Here is a 15,657-nt window from a genome sequence, read left to right as displayed (position 1 = left end):
TCTGGGAAAGATGCATCCGTGGTGTCACTGTGGGTCGGAAATGACTCGACCGCGTAAGACAAGTATATTTTTATTTTTCTTATTGTTCATTAGAGTGTTATTAACAATAATCATAATCATAATTAGGGTATTTGTTAAGTGCTTACTGTGTGCCAAGCACTGAGGTAGACCCAGAATAATCAGGTTGGACACAATCCCTGTCCCGTATGGAGTTCGCAGTTTAAGTAGCAGGGAGTAGGATTTAATCCCTATGACACAGATGAGGAACCTGAGGCACAGAGAAGTTAGATGACTTGTGCAAGGTCATATAGCAGGCAAGAGACAGGGCTGGGATTAGAACACAGGTCCTCTGACTCCCAGGACTACACTCTTTCCACTAGGCCACACAACTTCCATTTGAGAAGAATTCACAAAGCTCTACAAATCAGTCAATCAGTGGTATTTATTGAGTGCTTACTGTGTGCGGAGCACTGCAATTGGAAGAACACAAAATAAAAGCAGTATGGCTTAGTGAATAGAGCACAGGCCCGGGAGTCAGAAGGACCTGGGTTCTAATCCCGGCTCTGCCACGTGTCTGCTGTGTGACCTTGAGCAAGTCACTTAACTTTTCCGGGCCTCAGTTACTTCACCTGTAAAATGGAGATCAAGAGGGTGAGCCCCATGTGGGATAGAGACTGTGTCCAATCTGATTAACTTGTATCTACCCCAGTGCTTAGAACAGTACTTGGCACATAGTAAGAGCTTAACAAGTACTCTTATTATTATTATTGTTATTATTATTATTAACAGAGTTGGTAGACATTTTCGCCGCCCACCAGGAGTTTATGGTCCTCAACTATAATGAGTTTTACATTCATATAATGAATCTTAAGTGTATTAACCTGTGGCTTTAAGACCAGAACCTCGCTTTTTCACAATTTTAAAAGCAGAAACATTAATCTCCCATTTGTTTTCTACAGCCGCAGCCTTCAGAATGAATCCAGACCATCATAAACTCTCCCTACTTTTATGTCAGGGTAAAGTTAATTCTGCTGAAAATCTCATCCCCACACAGAAGTTTTGCTCCAAACTAGCTCCCCCATATGCTGGTCCCCAAAAATAAAATGCCTCTTCCCCAAATTAATTCTGCATACCATCAAACTGTATATCTTCTATCTTGTGAAAACTTAACTTCCCTTTCTCCACTCTTTATTAGCCAATCTGCCAAATGCACTGTTTTCCTAGAATATAATCTCTGAATGGCAATGGCTGACTAAAATTATTTTAACCATGAAAGTCAAGAGAAGGTATATTTCATGATTATGTAATATGATGTGAACATGTATATGCTTTATTTCATGGTAATAGTAGCTGTATTATTATTAATTGTGGGCAGTGAACCTATCAACTCTGTTATAGGTGCTTGCTACAGTGTTCTGAATACAGTAAGTGCTCAATTAATACAACTGCTTGAATTGATTGATTAAATGCTTACACCATGCACAACATTATTATACTAAGTGCTGGGAAAGAATACAAAGACTGTAAGCTTCTTATGGGCAGGGAACATGTCTGCTAATTCTGTAGTACTGTACTCTCGCAAGTGCTTAGTACAGTGCTCTGCACGTAAGTGCTCAATAAACATCAGAATGATCAAAACCTTCTCAGTATAAATTGTCTTTGTATTTATTTTTGCATTTTTGAGGACATTGTTACCATCACGATATTGAAATAAAGCCTTAAGGATATTGCTCAATAGTGCACTTTCAGTTAAAATCATTGTTCTGTGGTTATTCCTATGGAGACATTTCCAAACTGCAAACAATCCCATTCTTCCCATTCACAAGTGGGCTTTTCTTAGATCATCTTACTTAGGAAATAAGAATATCACTTACACAGTCACTGTTTTCAATATCTCGTCAGGTGTGATTTTCTAGAATAACAGGATCAGTTAGTACTGGTTTACTCCACCCTTTCCATCTTCTCACACCCAGTGTTCTGGTCACTGCTGTCCTTCCCCTCTCTCCCAAGGTCACCCAACTGTGGCTTATCTGTCAGTGGTTAAAGTGAGCCTAGAAGTTGTTTCCTGACTTCTAGTCCGGTGTTCTACCTACCTAGCCCCACTGTACTCCAATTTTCAGTTCTACTTGGATCAAAGGAACATCCTTAAAAGTCACATTTCAGTACAGCACCTCAGGAAATTAATGCCTTACATATCTTCCCAGGCTCTCTTTTCTTCTGTAAAAGTGGATGTGGGAGAAATAATAGTCCTTTAAATGCATAAATTCCCTACGGGAATGAGAAAACCTCAGGCAAAGATGGAGAAACTAAACCACTTAATAAAAGGAGGTTAGGTGGATTTCAACTTTACTTATGTCCATTGTAAAAAAAAATAGAGAAATTAGAAATAGAACCTGAAAGGGGCACTGAGTAGAGAGAGAATTCAGTTATCCAAAGACATGAATCAAATTGTTTCGTGGGACAGGGTCTGTGTCAACTCTATTTGCTCATATTCACCCCAGCGCTTAGTACAGTGCCTGGCACATAGTAAGTGCTTAACAATACCACAATTATTATTATTATTATTATTATTATTATTATTTGCACCTAGTTTAGTATCCTTGGTTGTTGCACTATGATACAGGATGAAAATTAATCCTGGATGTCAAGATATGTCTAGGTTTGACTAATTTTAGGAAACTTATGGCTTGATTGGTGGAAAAAGCCAAATGGAAAGAATGGAATTTAGCACTGCCTCCTGTTTTTTGATGTCTCAATAATTACTTGTGCTTGACTGGCACCTCATTTGGGTTGCTAAAAGTACTTTACTGATAACTAATTAATCCTCACAACATTATTATGAAGAAGGGGCAATCACAGTCACAGGTATTGTTCACGCATTTAAGAAGTGCTTTCTGTGACTTATGCTCAGGCCCAGAATTCTTGAAGCCTATCAAGTGATCTAGCCACAATATCACACTGCTGTTTAAGAACAAAGGCAATGCTTATGCTGGGATAACTGCCTATTGAGTCTAGTATTATGTCCCTGATTGTGACATCAAAGGATGCTTGAAAGAAGTTGTAGTTACTTTCCCTGACATCCAACATTGGTAGATATCTATCGTTCTCTCTGTAACTAATGATATCCATCCATGTCAATAACTACTGATATCCATCCATGTCAATTTCCTCACTCTTACCTGATGGTATAGCTGTCAATGTATATCAGTTATTTCCTATAATAGATTTCAAACTCCTCTAGGGCAGGATCAATCAATTCATCAATAATATTTAGTGAACACTTAGTGTGTGCAGAACACTGTTTAAAGCACTTGGGAGTACAAGAGAGTTAGTAGACATGATTCCTGTCCTTAAGGAGTATTTGAATCTAGCAGGGGAGAGAGGCCAAAAATACATTACAGGCGGGGGAAACAACTGTATAAAGATATACACATAAGTGCTCTGGGGTTGGGGTGAGTGCATAAGTAAATAGGGGATATGGACATAATAATAATGATAATAGTAATAATAATAAGTGTATAGGTAATACAGTAGGGAAGGAGAATAGAGTGGGGAGATGAGAGATTTATTTTGGGATGGCTTCTGGGAGGATATATGATTTTCATAGGGCTTTGAAGATGGGAGAGTAGTGGTGTGTCAGGTGGGAGGGATTTCCAGGCAGGAGGGAGGGTGTGAACAAGAGTCGATGGTGAGAAAGTCACAATCAAGGGAAAATAAGTAGGCTGATGTTAGAGGAGGGAAATTGCAGACTGGGTTTTAGTGGGAGAGGAGCAAGGATAAGTAGGGTGAAAAAAGCCATGTTCCCCTAACATCTAGCTGACTGCTCTGCACCAGTAGACACTCAATAAATAATGTTGATACTGACATAAAATCCTTGAGGGCAACATTTATAACTTTTATGTCTATTGTACTCTTCCTAAATACAGAGTTCTGCACATAGTGGGTGTTCAATAAATACTGTTGATTGATAGTTATCCCTTGGAATGCATTTAAAAAGCCGAAGTGAGAATTTCTGTAATCTGGAGAAACATCATCCCTAGAAAAAATGAGGTATTTTGGGACTTGATTGGCTCCATTAGTCTATTCAACCCTAATTCACTGGTTAATTGCTTAGTTCTCCACCTGACAGAGAACACTAGTCAAGTCTACATTATTAAATTATCCCCCAAATTGAAGGCAGTAAATACACTTTCACTTCAACTATCTGATATTTAGGCAAAAATATTTATAACAAAGGCTTCTGGAGTCATTTTTGGAATCTCTGAAGCCAGGTGAATTGGCATTAATATACTTTAAGGAGCATATTTATTTATAAAACTTGTGTTTTATTTCTGAACACACTATTATACTCTTTTGGGAAAGTGAAGTATTGCATTCTGAGCTCCAATTTCATCCTCTATAAAACAATATATCCTACCTCAAAAGGATTACATTTTGACAAAATAACAAAAATAAACTAAATATAAACATTATTATGCTGACATTGTTTTATAGCCATGAAATTTTGACCTCCTAATAGAAACACCTGTTTTTGCCTCTGGTCATAGTCACTATCTGCTATAAATAAAAGGGAGGGAGGAAAAAGTCAATATATGGTATTCCTAACCAACTGGATACTTTATAAATCATCTTTGATATAATTCAGAATTCTAATGCTAAATCAATCAATGGTATTCATTAAGAGTTTATTCTGTGCAGACCAATGTACTAAGCACTTAAAAAAAAAGCACAATATACTAGGTAGACACAACCCGTGCCCTTAAGGAGCTTAGAATCTAGTGGGGTGAGGGGAGGAGGATGACAGACAAAATAAATTACAGGCAGGGGAAGTGACCATCTATAAGGACTATATACATAAATGATGTGGGGGTTAGGGGATGTATGTAACTAATTATAAAGATGTCAGGGCAGGCTTCCTAGAGGAGATGAAAATATTGTTTTAGGTCCTCGAGTGTGGGCAGGGAACGTGTCTGCAAACTCTGTTGTATCTTCCAAGCTCTTAGGACAGTGCTCTGCATATAGTAAGTGCTCAATAAATACCATTGATTATTACAAATGATGATAGGTGATACAAATTGTGAGAAATGTTCTGCTTTTGATCTCTGAAAAGTATATAAAATTATAAGAAATGCTCCAAACCCCACTATTCCTAAGGTTACCATGCTGTTTTACAAAGGAAAAATGGATAGAAATAGATTATACATGTGCACTTGTAATAAATGCTTTGATCACCCTTTCTTAATCTGGAGAAAGATGCGGATAGCCTATATGTTCATGAAGAAAGAAGTCTGATTCAAGGAAATAAATCTAAAATAAGAAACGACCATGGCTGTATAGCTTATCCTGCAAAGGAATCCCCAAAGAGAGCAGGGCAAGGAGATTGAAAGTTGCTAAGAATAACTGCCTATTTATCAATCATCTTTAAGGGAAATCCAAATGTTTTAAAGAGTGTTAATCCAATATGAAGTTTCTTATATGTTTCAACATTTAGTAACAATTCTACAAGAGGTTTGACAGGGGATGCTACAGGAAGGGAATGCAGTATCACTCAGTTTTCCTATTCGTTAGCTCTGGTAATTTTGATCAAGGAAAAAACTTAAATGTATCAGATGAAATGAAGATCTGGGATAATGTGTGAATTTATATATCCCTGCCATCCAGATCATTGAAAATTTGTTAAACCTTTATTATGACTGTCGTTATTATTGTTAATGGCGGGGGTGCTGGTTACAGGTTGAGAATTACACGTTGGTGACTTGGAGCAGGGGAGAGCATAACAGAGGTAATAATAGTAATAATAGCACTTATTGAGTGCCCACTTAGTACTGCAGTGCACTCTACAGGATATTTAGGAAGTACAGAATAATGAAGCGACTAATGATGTGACAAATTCCCTGACAGGTGAAGAGACCATTGTATTTTTCTCTATTATTAAGACTCTAGTCAATGGACCTTTAAAATAATTTCAGAACAAGTCCATTATTTTTTTCATATCAAGAGCACTGTAATATAACTCATTTAGAGAAGCAGCATGGCTCAGTGGAAAGAGCACGGGCTTTGGAGTCAGAGGTCATGGGTTCAAATCCCGGCTCTGCCGCTTGTCAGCTGTGTGACTCTGGGCAAGTCACTTAACTTCTCTGTGCCTCAATTACCTCATCTGTAAAATGGGGATTAAGACTGTGAGCCCCTCGTGGGACAACCTGATCAACTTGTATCCTCCCCAGTGCTTAGAACAGTGCTTTGCACATAGTAAGTGCTTAATAAATGCCATATTATTATTATTATTATTATTAGTAGTAGTAGTAGTAGTAGTTTTTTGTAAGCGACAAAGTACTTGATTATATCTAACGTACAATTAAACTTTTTCCTTACATTTTTTAAAATATTTAATAGTGGTAATTAACTAATTTATGAGAGCAAAGCTAAGATTCTATGTAGGATAAGTACTAATAGCTATTAGTATAATAAAAGTAAGCAATGGACTACACTGGGTGAATGGAAAACCAACAGGAAACATTCTGTTGGCGTATCTTACTAGTATTTAGTGCATTACTGATCTTTACTCTGCAAAGGAAAAGCAAAACATTTATTTCCATAAATTCTAAAATTGGTCTTCTATTCTGAGGGAAAGAGGTGTATAAATTCATTCTGGTGTGTAATGGAAATGCAGTTTTCAATTCAATACCCGTTAAGTCTCTGCTTTCAAAGATTCATTGTTTTTAGGAAGAACTGAAAGACCACTTAGTACAACAATATCTATGCTTCATTTTTAGTACTGCAGAAAATATTTTACTTAAAAATCAATTGTTTACAGTAATTGCCCATTGAAAAATTAAAATAAGATAATGATAACCTGGAATTTGAAATGAGAGTTTTGCATTGATTACATTTTCTGGGGTTCATCTTTCTAAAATAATTTCAAATATAATGAAGCTGAACACCTAAAATCTAATGTGTCATGTGCAAGGAGATTCAGAATTTTCTGGAAATTTTTAGTAGAGTCTTTGAATATCAGAAAACAGAATCAAAATATACATTGAGGCATACCTTCCGATACAGCCATGGTGGGCTTCTCAAAAGCACGGATGGGTCATAAACAGCTGTATCTTGATTACATTTTTCCATAGTCTGACACACAATTTCTTGGGTTCCATTCTAGAACCAGCCCTGACATTATGACCAGGCCTTATAGGAAAGGAATTATTAGACTGTAGCTCTTTCCCCATCCCTTCCCCTCCACTTTCCTGGGGTCTTTTCTGACTTTGTGTACCCCACTGTCATCCACATTCACCCCTGTCTCACTCTTCAGGATTTTGTTTTATCAACCAGTGAGGAGCACACCCCTTTCCTCCACCACTCCTTCAAGACATGCATCACCAATGTTGCCAGTGGGAGAGCAGGCAAGAGGCAGGAAAATTCTACCAGGATCCCCCTCCCGGTGACTGGACATCTGGGTCCCAAGGCCTGCCTTCTTGTCTCAAGTAGTGAGGAGGCAATTACATTGGCTCCATCTGTCTTATTGCTCTTGGCCTACCTTGAATCTCTATCCCCCGGTGCCCAGGTTCTACAAACCCTGCAGCATTCTCCGTGGGTCTTTGCTCATGCATCGTTTAAACCCCACTCATCCCTTTACACCCACCATTCCAAAATTCCAGCCCCCTAATGCAGTTGCAGACACCCAATCTCCCTTCCCTTCTCTCCTCCCCCTTCACTGTCAGTCATTGGTGACCTCAGAGAGGGCAGTTTCCATGGAGTGGAGAGGGCAGGAGCCTGATTGGAGGGGGTCAAGGAGAGAATTGGAGGAGAGAAAGTGGAAGCAGTGGGTGTAGACAACTCCCTCACGGGGTTTGGAAAAGAATAGGAGGAGGGAGATGGGGCAGTAACTGGATTGTAAAAGCCCCTCAAATAATGTATTAGAATAAACTCCATGAAATATAACTAAACCAAAAGAGGAAGAATGAATACTTGGCAATAATCTCTCCCCCTTCTAGACTGTGAGTCTGGTGTTGGGTAGGTACTGTCTCTATATGTTGCCAACTTGTACTTCCTAAACGCTTAGTACAGTACTCTGCACACAGTAAGCGCTCAATAAATACGACTGAATGAATGAATGAATGAATAATAGGACCGTCATCTGTTCCTGTTGAATTTTAGCAGTGTTAATAAAGGGAAATAGACAAAAGTATGAAATTGTAGAAATGCTGGGCCTTTATAAATGAAATAAAATAGTGCACAACACTAAAGTAATGAATTAGAGTGAATACCTTATAGAGTGAACCCACTTTTCCACTTCTATACTAAAAGACTCTCTTGATCTCACTGCAAGATCCACCTATCCCCCACTTCACCTCTCTACAAACCCCTCACACAAGTTGCCTAAACTCACGGCTCTATTTCTTCTCCTCCAACTCCCTCCTTCACCCTCTGCCACACCATCTGGTTTCTACCCCCTCATTCCAATGCAACCAGTCTCTCCAAAGTCACCGGTGATCACTTTCTCACCAAATCTAATGGACTCAACTCCATCCTCTTCCTTCCTGATCATTTGACTGCCTTTGATAGGGTGGACCACGTTGGAAACCCTACTGAACTTTGGTTTCTCTGACTCTGTTCTGTCCTGCTGTCATGCTACCTCTCTGGCTGCTCCTTCTCGGTACCTTTCTCCAGCTATTCCTCTGCCTCTCACTCCCTAACTGTGAGTGAGATTCAAGGCTCAGTTCTGGGGCTTCTTCTACTCTTAATCTATACTCATACCCTCTGGGAGTTCACCCACTCTCACTATCTCTAAGCGGATAATTCCAAAATCTGCCTTGCCTGCCCCGGATTTTTTACTGTTCTTCAATCATGCATCTCCTCCTGCCTCCAGGATATCTCTACATGGAAGTTGACCTCAACATGTTTACAACTAAACTTCTCATCTTCCCTCCCAAATAAATCATCTCCTTCTAACTTCTGAAAGCTATACAAGCATACCCAGATATTGTTATGGATGTGGCTTACTCTAAGGTCATCCAAATGTTAGTTGATTAACTTCAATATTTTCAGTATTAGATGTGCTATGCAAGTTTAAGGCCTACAAGTCTTTTAGGATATAATTCAAACAAATATCCTAAATCATGACGTTTTAAAAATTTAAGTTTTGCAATACTACAGGTCCTTATATGTGGCTCTGAGGCTAAGGTTTATCTTGTTTCTGACAGGTAAACTACACTGAAGCAGACTATCTCTAAAAGGAAACATTCCTGATAAATACCAGAAACATTAACCTAATTTGCATAAGATACAGAGTTCAGATCTGGATAAAAGTAAGCTATGTAGTTCCAGGTGTTATCATAAAGGCTGCAATTATTCATTCAATGCCTTATAATAAATGAAATCATTATTCAAGACGCATTCACTTATATTTCTCTTAGTATAACCTTCCTTTCACCACTGGTAAGATGCATGAAATCAATCAATCATTGCTCATTTACTGTGTGCAGAGCACTATACTAAGCGCTTGGGGGAATACAACAGAGTTGGTAAACACATACCATGCCCAGAGTGAGCTTACAGTCTAGAAGGAGAGAATGACATTAATATAAATATATTATTGATAAATAATGAAAGACTCCCTACAGTTCCTGAGTAACTAGACTAAGGCCAGCAGGCAGTTCTCCCAACACTTATATTATGAACTCCCCAAGGGACAGAAACCATGTCTAATTTCCACGTATTTCCATGTAACTTCCATGTATTCTCTCCCAGCACTTAATACAATGCTTTGCATACAATAAGTGCTTATAAACCCTATTATTACTACTACCTGAATCAGTCCCCAGGGCCATGGGGCTTTTTTCAGAACAGAAAGGCTTATGGTTTTCTAGCTGTACATGGTGGGAGAGAGATGAGGCATAGAGTTTCATTCCTGTGACATCAACAGTGAGTTAATAGCAAAGTTAGGAATGGAAGATCCTGAATTCACCACCTTCCTTTTCTCTCCCTAAATACATGGGTATAAATGAACTTATTTTCCCCTTCACTAGCCTCCAATTAAAAGAAGGACATGCAACCTAGAATGTATTCAGTGAAGCTTGAAATGTGAGGTTATTTTGTTTCCCCAAACTGTGTAGTTGCAGACAGTGATTTTCAAGTGTTTTCTTTTGAAATATCTAACTCCAACAATATGCTCAGTCACTAGACCTGAAAAGCATATCTCTAATTTTAGGCAACCTAAGAATAAAAGCTGAGGTTTTAAGATAGTATTCTTTCTCTTTGAAGCAAGAGGAATTTTAACCTTGTTGTCTATTTCTGAATTTGAAGATAGCATATCATAAATGGCTGATGGAATACCTCTTACCTTGTATTAATTTAGAAACCCAGTATGAGAAATAATATTATGAATCTAATAAAAACCAACCAGAGTGGCCAGACATTTTAGAGTTAGGAAAAAAAATAATTGCTCAGAGAAACTCCAAGGATGATTTCACTCTTATTATTGTTCAAGGATTTTGTCCATTAAATATCAGATAAGCCAGATAGAGACTTGATTGAATTCAGAGAGCAGTCAATCAATGTAGATAGGCAATCCAGATATTGCCGGCCTCCTTTTTTCATTCTTTTCACGGGAGTCTCTGAACAAAGGTGTGTTGCGATGAGCACTGTTTTAATGTTGGTGAACTAACTACATTCCCGGCTGATGGTCTTGGTCTTCCATTCGATGCTGAATATGACTCAATCATGGTGCTGGTGAAACTGTTTAAGGGGTCAGCCATGCCTTTAGTGCTGGGTCCAAGTGTCATAGCCAGTAGAAAGTTGGACACAACTTTATAGACTGTCACCTTGGTGTGATGCTTGATACCCTATTGCCATCAAACTCTGTTGGGTTACTTTCCTAAAGCTGTGCTAGTCTCCTTGATTCTTTTATCTCCTGCACTCAATCATCCAAGCATCCTTAGATAGCTCACCACTTACATGGCAGGATTGTCTATTCAGTTGTTGCCACTTGTCTGCTGTCTGACCTTGGGCAAGTCACAACTTCTCTGTGCCTCAGTTATCTGTAAAATGGGGATTAAAAGTGTGAGCCCCACATGGGACAACCTGATTACTGTATCTACCCCAGTGCTTAGAACAGGGTTTGGCACATAGTAAGTGCTTAACAAATACCATTATTATAATTATTGTTATTATTATTATTAGTCTGTGACAGCATTGAATTCTGTGCTGCTGATGAAATCTTTGGGTTGGGCAGGTTTCCTGGATATAGGCTATCATATAACCTCAGTTCAATCCGGATTTATGATCAGTTTATATCACTGTGTTAACTACACAAAGCAATTCATAATAATCTGAACATCTTGTGCAAGTGTTGCTTCTGGTTGACTATAACAAAGACTTTGCTGATCCTCATAGCTTTTTGAGTTGGAAAAGTTTCCTGGAGGATTGAAAGTATATTCTCCCTCCAGCTTCCAAATCTGTCATCCTATCGTGAAGCACGAGGGCACAGAAGAGAATGAACAGGACTTGCTGAGAAAAGAGTTAGGTAGGACTCCTTCAATTCTGATTTAGTCTATGAGAAGTAGCCTATCTTATTGGAAAGAGCAGAATATTGGGAGTCAGGAGACCTGGGTTGTACTGGTTCTGCCACTTACCTACCGTGTAACCTTGGGCAAGTCACTCAACTTTTCTTTGCCTCAGTTTCTTCGTCTATAAAATGGTGATTAAATTCCTGCTCTCCCACACTCTTGGACTGTAAGCTCCATGTGGGACATGTACTGTGTCTGATTTGACTGTATTATAACTACCCAAGTGTACAGAACATAGTAAGTATTTAACAATTATCATTATTACTATTATCAGAGAAGAAGTGTTTCCTAGTGGATAAAGTACAGGCCTCAAAGTCAGAGGACCTGGATTCTAACCCCAGCTCAGCCACCTGCCTGTTGTGAGGCCTTGGGTAAGTCACTTAACTTCTCTTTACCTCAGTTACCTAAATCAATCAATAGTATTTATTGAGTGCTTACTATGCACAGAGCACTGTTCTAAGTGCTTGGGAGAGTACAATACATCAGAAGTAACTGATACCTTCCCTGCCCATAATGATCTTACATTCTAGAGATGAGTTTACAATCTCATCAGTAAAATAGGGATTAAAGTTGTGAGGCCCACATGGGACATGGACAGCATCCAACTAATTTATCTTGTATCTACCCCAGCGGTTAGTACAGTGCCTGGTGCATAGTAAGCACTTAACGACTACCATAAATAAATACCACCACCATGCCATTGGGGGAAAACTTGGTGTACTTCTTAGAGCAGCCAAATTTACTTAACGTTGCTGCTATGCGGATAGGTGGTTTCAAATGATTTCCTCAGGTCTACAAAACAGTATAGACATCTCACTGTTGGTCCTTGTCCTTCTACTGTCTCTGTGATACTTCAAAACTCCTATTCATTCCTTAAGCCATATTTATTAAGCACTTACTGTGTGCCGAGCCCTGTATTAAGCTCTTGGGAGAGTACTATAAAACAATAAATAGACACATTCCCTGCCCACAACGAGCTTACAGTGTAGGGGTAGGGGGTGGTCTACTATATTTAGGTTACAAGACCCAACTCCAGGATACCTCTAATACTATTAATATGTAAGCTTTAAGTCAGTTCTAGAAGCCAAATGTGGCCTGAATTCAGGTCTGGTCAAAGCCAGCGTCTCAAAACAGGTGATCCAGAACAGTGGGGACTGAGGGGACAGAGGCTTGCGTGTGTGTGTGTGTGTGTGTGTGTGTGTGTGTGTGTGTGTGTGTGTTTGTGTGTGTGTGTGTGTACAGAAGCGATGCTCCCTTCATGTGGGGTTGACCTGAGGAGGGGCTATGCTGCCCAGCCCCTGGTCCCTCCTCTGTCATTTAACTACGTTAACCACTCTTTCATCTGAAGGAGCATGGCCTACTGGATAGAGCCTCGGCCTGGCAGACAGAAGGACTTGGGTTCTAATCCCACCTCTGACACTTGTCTGCTGTGTGACCCTGGGCAAGTCGCTTCATTTCCCAGTGCCTCAGTCACCTCATCTGTAAAATGGGGATTAAGACTGTGAGTCCCATGTGGGACATGGACTGGGTCCAAATTGATTAGCTTTTTATCTACCCCAGCACTAAGGACAGTACCTGGCACATGGTAAACACTTAACAAGTACCCTAAAAAACAACAGCAACCACAAAACAAACAAAAAAAACCCTACACCCTGAGAATCTGGCCTGTGTCTTCTTCAGTGGCTGCTGTTCGACTGCAGAGCAGCATTACCTTTTAATTCCTCCAATCTTTGATAAGAGATTTAGTTATTTCAGATGTTTCCATCTTTAACCAATAAATATACCATTCAGCAAAGAACAACAGTGGAAGATAGGAAGCCTTCAAATGGATACTGCTGATCAGTTTCATGTTTAATGTGCCTAAGGGAACAAATGGCACTGTAAAGTTTACTGCCTACTCAATGCAATATTCAGTTATTTAAACTTCCATTATTAATGGCTTTATGATTATTCTGGTTGTTAATCCAAATGAATTGCTTAAGTTACTGACACAAAGTCATGTAGATAAAGTTCTGTGTAGATAAACCCTTAGAAATCACCACTGCCTTGTCATTGTGGAAGTTCAGTTTTAATACATTCAAAAGTCAAAATTAAATTATTTTGGAAGAGAAACCTTATAGTGGTATTAATTTTATTAGAATATCTTTGATCTTGACACTATCGACTACCCCCTTCTCCTGGAAACAGTATCCAACCTTGGCTTCACTGGCACTGTCCTCTCCTTGTATCTCCTCTTAGCTCTCTGGCCATTCATTCTCAGTCTCCTTTGTGGGCTCCTCCTCTGCCTCCCACCCCCTAACTGTGGGGGTCCCTCAAGGTACAGTTCTGGGTCCTTATATTCTCCATCTACACCTACTCCCTTGGAGAACTCATTCATTCCCATGGCTTCAACTACCACCTCTATGCGGATGACACCCAAATCTACATCCCCAGCCTTGATCTCTCTCCCTCTCTGGAGTCTCGCATTTCCTCCTGATTTTAAGACATCTCTACTTGGATGTCCTCCTGTCACCTCAAGCTTAACATGTCTAAAACGGAACTCCTCATCTTCCCTTCCAAACCCTGTCCTCTCCCTGACTTTCCCATCACTGTAGACTGCATCACCATCCTTCCTGTCCCACAAATCCATAACCTTGGCATTATGCTTGATTCCTCTCTCTCATTCTATCAATCTTTCACTAAATCCAGCCACTTCAACCTTCAGAACATTGCTAAAATCTGCCCTTTCTTCTCCATCCAAACTGCTACCACATTAATACAATCACTTATCATATCCCACCTTGATTACTGTATCATCCTCCTTGCTGACCTACCAACCTCCTGTCTCTCCCCACTCCAGTCCATACTTCACCTTGCTGCCCAGATCATTTTTCTGCAAAAATATTCGAGACATGTTTCCCCACTCCTCAAGAAACGCCAGTGGTTGCCCATCCACCTCTGCATCAAACAAGAACTCCTCACCATTGGCTTTAAAGCACTCCATCACCTTGCCTCCTCCTACCTTACCTCGCTACTCTCCTACTACAACTAAGCCCACAAACTTCATTCCTCTCATGCTAAGCTTCTCACTGTACCCTGATCTCATCTATCTCACTGCCGACCCCTTACCCACATCCTGGCTCTGGCCTGGAACATTCTTCCTCCTCAAATTCAACAGATAATTACTCTCCCCTGTTTCAAAACCTTATTGAAGGCACATCTCCTCCAAGAGGCCTTCCTTGACTAAGCCCCGCCATTTCCTCTTCTTCAACTCCCTTCTGCATCACTCTGACTTGTTCCCTTTATTCATTCCCCTTCCCAGCCCCACAGCACTCATGTACATATCTGTAATTTATTTACTTATATTAATGTCTGTCTCCCCCTCTAGACGGTAAGCTCACTGTGGGCAGGGAATGTGTCTGTTTATTGTAATATTGTACTCTCCCAAGTGCTTACTACAGTGCTCTGCACACAATAAGCACTCAATAAATATGACTGACTGAATGAATCTTGGTCATATGCTTACCTTAAAAATACAAACACACACACACACATTTTCCATTTAAATCCCTCAAAGGACAAATAGAAACCAATTCTTGTTATTCTATTAAAGTCCCTTTGTTTTTCAATTGACATCTTGGTCACTTTAATTCCAGGTTGACCCCTGATATTGTACTTAATGGCATGAAATGTTCAGTTTTACTAATCTTGCATACACATTTTAGAGTCAATCTTCAATCTCTCTTCCCAGCCTCATTATTGCTTACTTCTCATTACTCTAATGAACGCAGTAGAGGTGATGTCAAGTTACTAACTTCTCACCTAAAAAACTGGCTTATTTTCATGTTTGTTTGAAGGCCTTCATTTTTTTAATGACATTTATTAAGCACTTACTTTGTGCAAAGCACTGTTCTAAGCACTGGGGAGGTTACAAAGTGATCAGGTTGTCCCACAGGGGGCTCACAGTCTTCATTCCCATTTTACAGATGAGGCAACTGAGGCACAGAGAAGTGAAGTGACTTGCCCAAAGTCACAAAGCTGACAAGTGGTGGAGCCAGGATTTGAACCCACGACCTCTGACTCCAAAGCCCGAGCTCTTTCCACTGAGCCACGC

Source organism: Tachyglossus aculeatus, chromosome X4 (assembly GCF_015852505.1).
Source record: "Tachyglossus aculeatus isolate mTacAcu1 chromosome X4, mTacAcu1.pri, whole genome shotgun sequence".
Lineage (NCBI taxonomy): Eukaryota > Metazoa > Chordata > Mammalia > Monotremata > Tachyglossidae > Tachyglossus > Tachyglossus aculeatus.
Note: the sequence above shows the minus strand (reverse complement) of the source record.